This window comes from Crassostrea angulata, chromosome 10, assembly GCF_025612915.1.
Source record: "Crassostrea angulata isolate pt1a10 chromosome 10, ASM2561291v2, whole genome shotgun sequence".
In the NCBI taxonomy this organism is placed as follows: Eukaryota; Metazoa; Mollusca; class Bivalvia; order Ostreida; family Ostreidae; genus Magallana; species Magallana angulata.
In genome coordinates, this window is record NC_069120.1 from 31155614 (window position 1) to 31169687 (window position 14074).

Here is a 14074-nt window from a genome sequence, read left to right on the forward strand (position 1 = left end):
AATACTGGTATGAGTTTAATTTTAAGTACATTTCATTTGTAATTCAGTGTAAAAAGTTAGATTTATAGTTTCCCTTATATTGAACCCTTTTCCCTAAAATTGCGATAGAATCTATGCAGTCAGAGTCCACGTGCTATCCCTGTCAATCAAATCAGCCCGCGAGATAGATCACGTGCTCCTTCCATGCCTTTCATGATCAGGAATAAATGTCGTTCTTTTGTTTGTTTAAGTCCGCAAAATAGAAAAATGTTTAACAATGAAGTATTTAGTGTTTGAAATGTTTAGCTTTTTCATTCTTATACTGCATTTATGAGGGTTGGAATATTGCGCTGTAAAAAATCTCTCTCTCTCTCTCTCTCTCTCTCTCTCTCTCTCTCTCTCTCTGTGTACTTTTGTCTTTTGTGCAATCATTTTAGAATTATAAGAGTTCTATTTGTATGAATTTAATTCATTTATTTTAGATCCATGGGTTTAATAACGATTTCATCACAATGACTAGAAGTTTGCAAAGTATAGGATGTAATAAGATTTTTCGTTAAAATTTCGACGCCATTTCACATCACACATATTAGATTGGTTATAAAGTAAATAAAGTTGTGTTTGTTATAAATGCTTGAAAAAGTTACCGATATTATCTCATTCATCTTTTTAATCAATCAGGTTTTTCGTACATACATGTTTGTATACGCGGTAAATAATTTCTCATCGCAAGTTAATACTTTGTGAAATTCCCGCATTTATGGAGTTGCTGAATTCGGAATTGTTCTCCGGATCCACGCGCCGATAGTCTTACGTGAAGTAGTTTGTGTACACATCTACAGACACATTTTTTGTTTGTTAGAGATAAGGAAAAACCATGGAACTAACAAAGTAGAAGTAAAATATATTCAGACCATACACACGACGGGTTGTGATGAGTTACCAAACAGGTGTCCGTGGAAAGGTGTGAATAACGGCATCTCGAGTACACCTGTTCAGACGTCCAAATATACACACAGTTAGTTGTAAATTACAATGACACCTAACAAGACAGACAATAACACCTGTTGTGTATAGAACCCAAGATGAAAGACAATGTTGTGTATCTGATCAGCTTCCGTACAGGTGTATCGCACGAGTGATTTTTTCCATGTGAAATCACGGCGCCATTACCAGCTGTACGGAAATAAAGTTGAAAGTTATTTTATGAAATGCGGGTATATTTTTAGTACATGTACAGTGCTTGATTATAATTTAACAAGAGTATGTACATGTATTTATCTATAATCTAAAATATAAAAGAGATTTTTTGTTTATTTATTGCTACATAAATAGCTGAAGTCCAAATTATTCGAGTCACCGGTAATATGGGGTTGTTATTTAATACAGCACATCAACATGTTTTAAAAAAAAACATGATCTGAAATGTTTTCATTTCTCATTTTTAATTGGTTTAAAGTAAGGCTGTAAATTAATTAATAAATCAGAAAGTGTTTTCAGATATAACAGAAAATTAGACGTTTAAGCTCCCGATATTTTAATCGGATCGTCAGTTACAACATCAAGCGTGTTTAGAAAAAAAAACCACGATGAATTAAATTGATTTGAATTTTGATTATACATCAATTGATTATTAAATATATTTGGTGAATTTATTTCAATTTATTTAAGAACAAATGAATTAAAAGGTACCCATTTACGTCGAGTTTTCAGATCACAAAAAATAACTTCACGTTGACAGCCCCGACAATTTTCTGGGTCCGTGCAACTTAAGTCGACATTCATTTTTTTTTTTAAATATGAAAAGGATATATATGTTTCAACCCTTGTTTAGCCATAATTTATTTATTTCTAAACATACGCTATTTCTATCAACGTCTCAGGTAACAATATCCACGGAGTAACCCAGTGGCCACGGAGTTACACGGGCGGCCACCGTGCGACACGGTGCTTTTTCTTGAATTTTCCAATGCACATACACGGTGTCACACCGTGTACACGGTGCGACACAGATCTTTTTCCACCGTGTTTTTTACACGGTGGGTGTCGGGATACTCGTGAGCTGTACTGTATTTTCTCGGCCAAGGGCAAGGATCGGATACGTATAATTGTTTACATACATGAAGCTCGGAATACAGCTAGCAAGATTTTAAATGCGACTCAAATACATTGCATAGAAGCAATTCTTATACACATAATATATTTCCCTAGAAAAGAATTAAACTGTTTAAACACTTTCCGAATGCAAGCTAGTACACTGTCTATGGTATTAGGTAAAGGTATAATCTTTTTTATTTACTATTAAAATCATTAAAATCGGAAGTTTTGTGTTTGCAGCTACATAAAAAAAACCCATGTGTGCATTACAGCAAGACGCAAATCTTGTGTATTAGATAACGGCAGACCGCTCGCTAGTCCATTCGTGACCTATTTCCTCGGCTGCGGCAAGGGATCGGATACGTAATTGTTTACACAGTTCGGTATACAGCTAGATTTTAAATGCGACTCAAATGCATTGCATAGAAACAGTTCTTTTATCCATAATGTGTTTCACTAGAAAATAACTAAAATGTTTAAACACTTTCCGTGTGTAAACCGGTACCCTTTATGTCAGTTATACGCACAAATACCCCGTTTATTTGCCAAATAAAACACAAATACATGGTAACAAGTCTGGCTTTTTACACTCATATTACGCAATACCCGAACAAAATATTATTGTAACGACATAAATAAGATCATAATGAACAACTTTTGCCGCGACAGCCATATCGAAATCTTAACCGCTTTTGAGTTATAAAGTGAAAACTTTGAAGGGTTCTAGGTCCTTAATTTGAGGGGCCAGCCCCTTTTTCTAGGAGTCAAACAAAAGATCTTGTAAATATAAATTTTTGTTCTTCTACATGTCTTAACAAAATATTTGTGAGAAAAAAGATAATCTAAGAAAACCAAGCAAAATCACAACGCTTTTTTCATCTCATTTTTCGAGCCCTACCGAGCTTTAGCGCCTTTTGTGCCTGAAATTTATTAATGCCTTATTACATATCTACAATCTTTTGTCTATCATTCCTGAAATTTTGAACTTAATATCTTTTATAGTTTTTGATAACTCTCTTGGACAAGCCGACACTCTGAAAATCAAGAAAACGTCAATATTTCAAAAACGGAAATGACGTCATCAACCAAAAAAATTTCCGATCAAGTTTAAACTAATGTCAATAAGATCTGCAAATTTTATTAAAATCGATCAAACAGTTTTCGAGTAATCGCTGACACAAAATCGGTAAGAAAAAAAAAGGAGAAGAATGAGAAAAAAAAACCGAAGAAAAACAATAAGGTCTTCCGTTGGAAACGGAAGACCTTAACTAGAGCAAAGCTCGTTGCAAAGCAACGAGTGGGTCTTCCGTTAATGTCGGAAGTAAAGCTGGAAGTTCCTTTCAGAAGCAGAGCTCTTAAACCGATAACAAGAGTAACTCAAATAAAAAGATGAAAAAAATCGAATTATTCCTGGTACGATTTAACAAAATCCGAATGATTTTAAGTACGAATTAACAAAAACCTTTTTGATTTCAAGAACGACTTAACAAAAAAAATCCGAATATGTTCAAGTACGACTTAACAATAATTTTTGGTACGAGTTAATTTTACTATAAACATTACGCTATTTTTTCAAACCAAGGACGCGGAAACAAAATTTCCGGAAAAATCAATTTTTAAACCCCGATATCTCTGTAATGCATCGTACGATTTTTAAACGGATTTCAGTTTCGTACTCAGCATGAAAATTACTGTAAGATACGTACGTTTAATCTTTAAAATCAAAAAACATGAAAATTGAAAAAAAATGGTTTTTCTTCCGGTTTCGACCGGAAGTGTCCGAATTGAGTTTCCAGCCTTATGTCATAAGTAAAATGGTAGTTCTTCCTTCCCTGTAAAACTCGTGGCTTTATCTTGAATCAAAAAGGAGAAAAGCTCCGGACAAAATCACTTTTTAAAACGTGAAAAACGTCAATATCTGACGAATGTGATGACGTCATCAAATATTTTTTTCATATCATAGAGATCTTTCAAAAGCACATATATCCTGAAAATATCAAAGCAATCGATGCAAGCGTTTTTGAAATAATTGAGTTGAAAAAAAAATAAAAAGAATAATAACTAGACACGATCTCGTTGCGAGCAACGAGGAGGTCTTCCGTCCGATTTTTAAAAGGTAAATCACGTCATCGACTTTAATTTTCGACAACAAAACATGATATGGAAATAGGAGTGAAGTACTAATGCTTACCTGTAATGCTTTTTATAAGTTCTCTTACGTTGCTTTTTAAAATACTTGCATTTCTTTCAATTGAAATAGACAAGATTAAACTTTTTTACCTCTGGCCCCTAATATCCCTAGTTAGGTAACGCATGAGAAAATCATTATATTGTAAGGATATATAAACGTATTATACCTAAAGTCTGTCCCAAGATATTTTTGCCACACATTCTCTTAAATTATTTGATATTTGTAAATATCTCTTGATTCAGACGAAGTTCATTCGATAGTATGAAAAAATCCCAAGATTTGCCTTTTGAAACGCCCCCTCTAGCTTGTCAGGTTTTAATACACGGCTAAAAAAAGAACGTCTACGGGGATTTTGCATTGCATCAGCCATTATAAAGCCCGGATGATAACTTTAAAAAATTGTGCTAGATATTCCGAAAGACTTCCGAATTGAGGAAAGATGTAAACATTCCCCATTATAAATATCCGTAGGAAATCTGTTTTCGATCCTGTGAATGTTTACGAAGGAAAAATGGTAATTTGTAAATGAAGTTTGACCCCTAAAAACGTTATTACCTAATTACGTAACACATGTTAAAATCAATAGATTTCTTGGATACATAACAGTTGAGATCGACACAAAATTTTAAATTTTGTTTAATTCATGTGATTTTGAATGACAACAGTTGTGAATGGAATTGGAGATCATTGTGGAGAATAAGCAGGTATTGAAAATAATTAATGCACATGATCATGCACATGACAAATAAAGTGTCTTACACATGTAAATCTTAATGTTAAAGCTGCTTGGTCCGATTTTCAATAAAATAATTGTACGCTTTTAAACGATGGTTATGCTAAGTATGTGTGCAATAATATACGTTGCAGTACATGTAGTTTTCCCTGTCAATTAAGCCATATTTCAATGAAAAAATTATGTACATGTTGAAACTCGTTGAATCCGGATGTTGTTTATTACGGCATGCTGCCCAATCCGGCGACATTATTCAGCCCCTTGACAATTTCCCATCATTTTTGTTTTAAAAAAATTTGTGCAATCCGGATCCTATCTATTCTGTTAACCGGCGCAATGAAAAAGCCTACTGCATATTATTAGTGAGAGTTATCTCCCGTAGTCCGTCCACTTATCGATCGATCGGCCTTCTGCGAGATATTAATGCTCAATTATTGACCAATTTTTCTGTCGTTGCTATTGATCTAAACAACTGTTAATATAGATCCAAAGAAGCAACTTTTTTCAGTTAATACCGTAAAGTCTTGTTATGAATTGCAATTGGATAATTAGATTATAGTTCACCCAAGTTTTTTCAGGTCGTGATTCAGGATACTGCGGGAGTAAGACTGCCGATATCGTTTGTTATCCCCGTTGCATGGCTACACGTACAGAGTTGCATATTATTCTGTCAAAATGCTCAATTTTTATATATATAAAATTCTCATTTATATTAATATTTATCTATTGTTTCCCTGCATCAAAACAGTTCTCGCCATCAGGTAATTCAGCCACCTGTTGACTTGTTAATGTTTTGTTTAACAATTTACGGTTAAGCATGCACTTTTCAGGTAAATCGGATGTTTGAAAGATTATCAATAACGACGATTTAATTGAAGGATTTCCATCGTATGTATTCCGTTATGGATTTATTGTTTGAAAAAAAATATTTAAAATGAAAATTTGTACCGTAAATAAGATCGATGAAATCTAATATAATTCAGAACAATTGAACATTTTGCAAGAATACACGATCAGGACCTACTGCATTAAATACTAAAATTAATTTGCAACAATATCCTCTAAACCGGATGTTGCCTAATCCGGCCATTTTTTTTTTCAGAACCACCCTCCGCCGGATTAGACAAGTTTTGTTGTGTATTCGCAAAATAATCGACATAAAAGGGTTTTGCGTTATTTCGCCGCGTGTTTAAACTGGCCCCTTACGTCGAAGCTAGTATGATTGTATTACGACTTTGACATCTGTTTTTTTTATATAATCTATTATAACATATAAAATATACAGCATGACTATTTAAACAAAAATAAAGCAGTGTACATTTGTTCATTAATAGTTTTGATGTTTACGTTGTTTATAATCATTGCAAAACATGCAGGATGAATAAACTCAATCATTCGGAGGATGAAACCCAACGGTTTCCTTTTTTAAACATTCCAATGATGTATTTTAGGGGGGTTTTGTATGCCCCAAATTTATTTTTATTTACTTTGAATATTTCTAACGTTGAAAGGAGAGCACTTCCGTTTAAATACGTCTATAAATTTGTAAGATTATTCATTAGGTTTGCAAGGAAAATTATTTGATACTGTAATGGCCGACAAATCGGAACATGCAGCTTGAAGAAATTTCTCAACTTATTATACCTCGAAACGTTATTTCAAATCAGGCACCAAACAATGAAGGAAAATGGAAATATTCGGCGGATCCAAATGTTAAAATATTCTTATGATAAAAATTGGTATTTATGGCAAACAGATTAATCATTTTTTATCTCTTAAAGATATAATCGCACCTGTGTTTTGTATCCATCTCTTTTAAACTCTTTGTAGCCAAATCTGTCAAAATTCGTGGTCGTTTCACCCTCTTGTTGCAACCCCAAACCCCGCTGAAATGTTCACAATCGATGCGCTGATGGACGAAAGACTCGACTAGAAAAACTTGCTGCATGGGCCGTTTAACATTATTAATTTTAATGATGAATTCAGAAACTTTTACATTTCAAAAAGTGTCATTTTTTGTTAAGTTACAGGAACATTGTCATTCATGCACATAAAATTTGTACAAATTAAGTTATAAGTTATTCAACCAGTGTTTGAAATTTGAGACCGTTCTTGAAATATTTGGGAAAGAAATTTTAGGGGTCATCCTTTCATCTTCTTATCGGGCCCGTGTAACAAATTTGAGCCATTTCCGAATAAATGTGTGCACAAAATCGTTGATAAAAGAATGCAGGTAACGGGAGCTTTTAACACGGGAGCAGGGAGAGCTTTAAAACTCATATTTACATGTATTAATTTACCTTGTAAAATTATCAGTCATAGGCATTAGATAACTGATATTGCCTGATTGGCGAATTTGATTTGCCTATTGACTCCATGACATCTACAATTTCGCTTAGTTAAACGTACACATTTTAAAAAAAATTGAATATAACACTGGCGTCGGAAGCAAATTGAAAGTGGGGGGGGGGGGGCTAGACTAATCCTCAGAAATATTGAGAAAAAAGTAATTCCCAAAATCATGGAAATCCTAATCCGGGGGGGGGGGGGGGGGGGGGGGTCTGGACTGCATCTGAATCCAACTGCTCAGTCTTTCAAGGTATATTTAGGAACAATAATCTTTCCTGCGAGAAAAAGTGGGGGGGGGGGGGGGCTGAACCCTCTATCAGGCTATGTTTGTAATGGTTAGGTATAACTTTGCAAAAAAAGTGTGGGGGGGGGGGGGGCTAAGCCCCCCTAGCCCCCCCCCCCCCCCCCCCCGGTTCCGACGCCTATGTATAAGCATGTGCTCCAATCAGGTGTTGTACTTTACAGAACGTTTTTTACGCGATCGCCGAGCGCTTCTTTTTGGGGAAGAACAGTCCTAATCAGACAGCAAATACATAATACAGCATACAGACGTTATTATATATAATTTATGAATAAACTATTTAAGTGTGCTTGAATTTGCAAATTTTAAAGCCAATTCGATTTGTATTAGACAATTAATCTACTAAGTCTAGTGTTCGCTACTCGATCTTCAACTGTCCGAATACAGTCAAAACTTTTACAATGAATGTACATGTACATTACATTTTTAAAACTCACATATTCTTTCAGAATCAAAAAAAATAATTTATAAATGAATAAAATCAGCAATGAGTTTGCTTTTTAATGAATCTGACTACCACTGAGAAGAGGTTATACCAATATTGTGACCCTTATTATTTTACGGCCTGAATGTAAATAAAACCTCAACTTGTTTAAAAATGGTTTGTTTTATCGTGCCCGTACCTACCGCAAGCATGTAACATTGGACTTCTTAAGCTGCCTTATCTCGAACGCTTTTTAAATATATTTCAACTTTTACTTACTACATCCTGCTTAACACACACTCTCTCTCTCTCTCTCTCTCTCTCTCATAAAAATTCTAATATTTTGTTAGCCAAATGAAGTATCACATTATCATAGATATGTGAATATCGCCTATATTTTGTTGAAATTGGTAGTGTAATGCATTTAATTCTCAGCAGCAAAATGTCACAAACGGACACAAGTGAATTTATTTACATTTCAAATCGACGACTGTAAAACGTACAATTGTATTATATTCATTGATGGCAGCTTTTTTTTCCCTTTATAATACGAACTATGATTTAAATCAATGGTTTGATGCATCGTTAACCAATATAATTGGAAATGAAAATAACAACGAATCAATGGGCATTGGAATGTGTGATAACGTATAAACACGAGAAGCATGTGTCCTACAGTGAATCGGCTGTCCACTAGCGCGGCATCTCCTCGGCCCGTGTTATGAAAATGTACACTCAACGTGGTGGGTTTGAACTGTTAACGTTTGCAGTTTGATAACTGAATTTTATTTTCCAACAATAAAACTGTTTCATGACATAGACAAGAACACAAAGAACGCCTTTTTTTCAATGACAGCCATGCTATCTATTTTTTTTTTAATTACAAGAGCAAAACAGCAATACTTCGTAGGTAATAAAATAGTCTTTTTTTATTTACTCTTTAATATCGTTAAAATCTGAATTCATTGTGTTTGCAGCTACATAAATAAACCCGTGTGTGCATTACAACAATGCGTATATCTTGTGTATTGGATAACGGCAGACCGCTCGCTAGTACAGCCGCGACCTATTTTCTCGGCCACGGGCAAGGATCGGATACGTATAATTGTTTACATACATGAAGCTCGGAATACAGCTAGCAAGATTTTAAATGCGACTCAAATACATTGCATAGAAGCAATTCTTATACACATAATATATTTCCCTAGAAAAGAATTAAACTGTTTAAACACTTTCCGAATGCAAGCTAGTACACTGTCTATGGTATTAGGTAAAGGTATAATCTTTTTTATTTACTATTAAAATCATTAAAATCGGAAGTTTTGTGTTTGCAGCTACATAAAAAAACCCATGTGTGCATTACAGCAAGACGCAAATCTTGTGTATTAGATAACGGCAGACCGCTCGCTAGTCCATTCGTGACCTATTTCCTCGGCTGCGGCAAGGGATCGGATACGTAATTGTTAACATACACAGTTCGGTATACAGCTAGATTTTAAATGCGACTCAAATGCATTGCATAGAAACAGTTCTTTTATCCATAATGTGTTTCACTAGAAAATAACTAAAATGTTTAAACACTTTCCGTGTGTAAACCGGTACCCTTTATGTCAGTTATACGCACAAAAACCCTGTTTATTTGCCAAATAAAACACAAATACTTGGTAACAAGTCTGGCTTTTTACACTCATATTACGCAATACCCGAACAAAATATTATTGTAACGACATTAATAAGATCATAATGAACAACTTTTGCCGCGACAGCCATATCGAAATCTTAACCGCTTTTGAGTTATAAAGTGAAAACTTTGAAGGGTTCTAGGTCCTTAATTTGAGGGCCCAGCCCCTTTTTCTAGGAGTCAAACAAAAGATCTTGTAAATATAAATTTTTGTTCTTCTACATGTCTTAACAAAATATTTGTGAGAAAAAAGATAATCTAAGAAAACCAAGCAAAATCACAACGCTTTTTTCATCTCATTTTTCGAGCCCTACCGAGCTTTAGCGCCTTTTGTGCCTGAAATTTATTAATGCCTTATTACATATCTACAATCTTTTGTCTATCATTCCTGAAATTTTGAACTTAATATCTTTTATAGTTTTTGATAACTCTCTTGGACAAGCCGACACTCTGAAAATCAAGAAAACGTCGATATTTCAAAAACGGAAATGACGTCATCAACCAAAAAAATTTCCGATCAAGTTTAAACTAATGTCAATAAGATCTGCAAATTTTATTAAAATCGATCAAACAGTTTTTGAGTAATCGCTGACACAAAATCGGTAAGAAAAAAAAAGGAGAAGAATGAGAAAAAAAAACCGAAGAAAAACAATAAGGTCTTCCGTTGGAAGACCTTAATAACTACAGCAAAGCTCGTTGCAAAGCAACGAGTGGGTCTTCCGTTAATGTCGGAAGTAAAGCTGGAAGTTCCTGTAAGAAGCAGAGCTCTTAAACCAATAACAAGAGTACCTTAAATAAAAAGATGAAAAAATCGAATTATTCCTGGTACGACTTAACAAAAACCGAATAATTTTACGTACGACTTAACAAAAACCTTTCCGATTTCAAGAACGACTTAACAAAAAAAATCCGAATGTGTTACAGTACGACTTAACAATTAATTTTTAGGTACAAGTTAATTTAACCAAGAACTTGATACTAATTTCTTAACCAAAAACGCGGAATCAAATTTTCCGGAAAAATCATTTTTTGAACTCGTATATCTCTGTAATGCATCGTCCGATTTTAAAACGGTTTTCAGTGTTAGATTAAGCTTAATAAGCTCTATAAAACACATATTCATTTTTGATTTGATCAGAAAATTCATTTTTTCGAAAAATTTGATTCCCTTCCGGTTACGACCGGAAGTGACAGATTTTCATTTCCAGCCTTATTACAGAGGTAAATCGATTAAATCATAACCATTGAAAATTTCAAGCCTCTATCTTAAAGCGTTTTTGAGAAACGCCGCGGACAAAATGACTTTTTGAAAATTTTAAAAATGACGTAACGTAAAAACGGAAGTGACGTTTATACAGAAACTTCACAAACTTTTAGGTATTATAGTTGCACACAACCTCTGAAAATTTCATCAAAATCGGTTGTAAACTTTTTGAGTTATAAAGCCAAAAAGGAGTCAGAAAAAAAAATTAAAAAGAACTAGAGCAAAGCTCGTTGCAAAGCAACGAGTGGGTCTTCCGTTAATGTCGGAAGTAAAGCTGGAAGTTCCTGTAAGAAGCAGAGCTCTTAAACCAATAACAAGAGTAACTAAAATGAAAAGATAAAAAAATCGAATTATTCCTGGTACAACTTAACAAAATACGAATGATTTTAAGTACGACTTAACAAACACCTTTCCGATTTCAAGAACAACTTAACAAAAAAAATCCGAATTGTTCAAGTACGACGTAACAATAATTTTTAGTTACACATTATCTCTGAAAATTTCATTAAAATCGGTTGGAAATTTTTTGAGTTATAAAGCCGAGAAGGAGTCAGAAAAAAAAAAGAAAAAGTATAATAATAATAAAAAGAAACCGAAGAATAACAAGAGGGTCTTCCGTTACAAACGGAAGACCCTAATAAAAAGAAACAATAGAATAACAAGAGGGTCTTCCGTTGGAAACGGAAGACCCTAATAATAATAGAAAGAATCAATAGAATAACAAGAGGGTCTTCCGTTGAAAACGGAAGACCCTAATAAAAAGAAACCGAAGAATAACAAGAGGGTCTTCCATTGAAAACGGAAGACCCTAACTAGACACGATCTCGTTGCGAGCAACGAGGAGGTCTTCCGTCCGAATTTTAGAACGGATTTGACGTCATGGGCTTAACTTTTGACAACATGAACTGGAAATAGTAGTTGCGTACTAATGCTTTCCTGTAATGCTTTATAAGTTCTCTTACGTTGCTTTTTTAAATGCTTGCAATTCTTTCAATTGAGATAGAAAAGATTAAACGTTTTACCTCTGGCCCCTAAAATCCCTAATTAGGTAACGCATGAGAAGATCATTGAATTGTTAGGTTAAATAAAAAAAATTCAAACTGCGTAATTTTTTCAAAGTACGTTTATTTTGCTTTTGGAACCTATTAAAAATATCTCTCAGTAAATGACTAGATAGATAAAAATACTTTAGGCCCATCTTGATCCCTAATTTGAGGGGTCAGTCCCTTTTACTTGATATCAAATGAAAGGTCTTTTAATTTGAAACATATTTTGTTCAACACGTGTTTAGATATTTGTTACCGTTCCTGAGATTTACGGGAAAGAGAGTTTGAGGGACCAATTCATTATCACCTTATAGGGGCCGTTTAACGACATTTTGAAGGTTGAATATTGTTTAGTACATCATTTTGAGCATCTTTTCATCTATACTGCATTTCAAAAGATATTTCATTTCTGATATATTGGTGTTTAAATGTTGAACATTTGACCTCTGAAAACCTCTTATTACGTACGCATGATAAAATCATTACATTGCTTGGATACATAACTGTAAGATAACATTTCTGCTTTTATGACCTTTCACAAAATATCTCTCAGTAAACAGCTATAGATAACAGACTTTAGAGCCCTCTGGTCCCTTAATTTGAGAGGCAAGTCCCCTTTTCTTGATATCAAATGAAATGTCAAATATCAAATGATATATTGGTGATCAAAATTTTCAACGTTTGACCTCTAAAAATCTAATTACCTCATTACGTATCACATGATAAAATCAATAGATTTCTTCGATATATAACAGTTAACAGTTGAGATCGACTCAAATTTTTTACCTCACGTAATTTTAAATGACAACAGTTGTGAATAGAATTAGAGATCACTTTGGAGAAATAAACAAGTATTGAAAATAATTCATGCCCAGGATCATGCACATGACAAATAAGTGTCTTACACATGTAAATCTTAATGTTAAAGCTGCTTGGTCCGATTTTTAATAAAATATTTGTACGCTTTTGAACGAGGGTTATGCTAAGAATGTGTGTAATGATATACGTTGCAGTAGTTTTCCTGGTCAATTAAGCCTTATTTCAATTAAAAAATAATATACATGTTGAAACTTGTTGAATCCGGATATTGTGCATTATTAAAAAATATTGTGCAATCGGGATCTTGTCTATTCCGGCCGCGATGCTTATAATTAGTGAGAGTTATCTCCCGTAGTCCGGTCACTTATCGATCGATCGGCCTTCTGCGAGATAATTAATGCTCAATTATCGACAATTGTTTCTGTCGTAGCTATTGATTTAAACAACTGTGGATAAAGATCCAAACTAGCAGCTCATTTCAGTTTATACCGTTAAGTCTTGTTAAAAATAAATACGCATTTTTTGCCAAAATTAGATAGGTAGATTATAATTCACCCCATTTTTTTAAGGCCGTGATTCAGGATACCGTGGGAGTAAAACTGCCGATATCGTTTGTTATCCCCGTTGTATGGGTACACGTACAAAGTTGCATATTATTCTGTCAAAATTCTCAATTTTTTATATATAAAATTCTCATTTATATATAAATATTAATCTATTGTTTCCTGCATAATAACAGTTCTCGTCATTAATTCGTTCAGCCCACTGTTGACTTGTTAATGTTTATTAGCAATTACCGGTTAAGAATTTTCAGGTTAATCGGATGTTTGAAAAATTATCAATTACGATTGAAAAAGCATTTCCATCGTATGTATTCCGTTATGGATTTATTGCCCCCCCCCCCCCCCGAAAAAAAATGAAAATGAAAATAGGTACCGTAAATAAGATCGATGTAATCTAATATATTTCAAAAGAATTGAAAATTTTGCAAGAATACACGATCAAGACCTACTGCAATGAATACTATAATTATTTTGAAACAAATATCTTTAAAAGGAAGTTGGCCATTCCTGCCAAGTTTTTTATCCACCAAATTAGACAAGTTTTACCGTACAATGTAAAAATTCATTTACAAAATAAACGACATAAAAGGGTTTCGCGTTATTTCGCCTCGAGTTTAAACTGGCCCC